At 45.7% G+C, this 1304-nt stretch overlaps 1 non-coding gene across 1 annotated transcript; it reads left to right on the top strand.

The window, feature by feature from the left end:
- The first annotated feature begins 700 nt into the window (after positions 1 to 700).
- Positions 701 to 773, top strand: TRNAK-UUU (transfer RNA lysine (anticodon UUU)). Its single transcript has one exon. It is a non-coding gene; the product is annotated as a tRNA-Lys (tRNA).
- The last annotated feature ends 531 nt before the right edge of the window (positions 774 to 1304 follow it).

Genomic DNA, 1304 nt, shown 5'->3' with positions numbered 1-1304 from the left:
CGGTCGAGGGAGAGTGGATGGCCTGCACTGTCCAATTGTTTATAAGCAGCTTTTTTTTTTTTTTTACGGCATCTGCTGGAACACGCTGCTATCGGTCCAGATGCATATACAGAAGTGCCGTAGCTATGCCATGAAGCTGCAAACAAGACAAGATTTTGCTCGTGGCAGTGGCCTTCGGCTGAATGCTTTCGCAATTAAAAATGCTGATTAGAACGTGCACTCTGGTCCAGTATTCTGGAAGGTCTTTTAATTGCGAAGCACATCTCAAGATCCTGTTACGCATAAGTAGATACGAATCATCTGTGCTTCTGATATATGAAGGTAAAAATTCTGTTAATGTTTTTTTAGCCGCTCAGAAATATTTGCGAGCTTTAGAACAGATTCGGTTAGGGCAATAGGGTAATTGCACAGCGACAATGCGCACACAGGGAATGCTGAAAGGAATTGGCGAGGGGTGTGTTAATCACTCTGGGCATGCGCACTCGCATCACGATATTACCCTAGTCTCTTGACCGATCGGGTCTCTCTATTCTACAACTCGATCTTGGTTGTTACGTGATCCTAAACATTGTATAAAAACCGAGGTGCATTCCTTTATTCCACAAACGGATCAAAATTTTGGGCAGTGTGTTAGGAGGATAAGCGTGGACGTTAGTCAAAATGGGTATCTGTTTAAGACTGTTTTCGTTAATAGTAAGTCGCCCGGATAGCTCAGTCGGTAGAGCGTTAGGCTTTTAACCTAACGGTCCAGGGTTCGAGCCCCTGTTCGGGCGAGTCACTTTTTTTTTCGCGCTAGCTCGTTTGTAATGGTGGTTTGTGTCGCGTGGTGTTTAAGCATAATATTACATTAGATTGCGTCCCCAAACTCCAAGAAGGGTGAAATGGCAGGGGTGAAAATGCGTGCGCAATTATTCGCAAAAAGTTTCAGCGAAACCATGACTTGCAGTGTTTTCGGAAATGAAAGGGTGCAAACTATTCACAGGCCGGTCGTCATCCGACGCTACATGCAAGGACCGGCTCATCCTCAAGAAAAGGTCCGGAGCGTGGTATGAAAATCCTCTGTTTCGAGTGCATGACTTCGTAGGTTGCGGAAACCAAGTATTTGACAGGAAGGGTGAAGCCGCAGAAAGCTTTTCTCAGACAAATAAACACAGAGCGACGTCCAGTGGTCAAGCGCACTGCGACTAAAGGGTTGATTTCGACACAAAAAGTGTGCCTGAGACTAAACCAAACATGCTCAGGGAGACAGAAAGGTCCTGCCTGACTCTTGAGACATTTTGCAGGCGCGGAAGGATGGTAATTGT

Source organism: Amblyomma maculatum, chromosome 7, assembly GCF_055883805.1.
Source record: "Amblyomma maculatum isolate TAMU_Amacu chromosome 7, ASM5588380v1, whole genome shotgun sequence".
Classification (NCBI taxonomy): Eukaryota; Metazoa; Arthropoda; class Arachnida; order Ixodida; family Ixodidae; genus Amblyomma; species Amblyomma maculatum.
The sequence above is the reverse complement of the archived record's forward strand: the minus strand, read 5'-3'. Positions and strand labels throughout refer to the sequence as shown.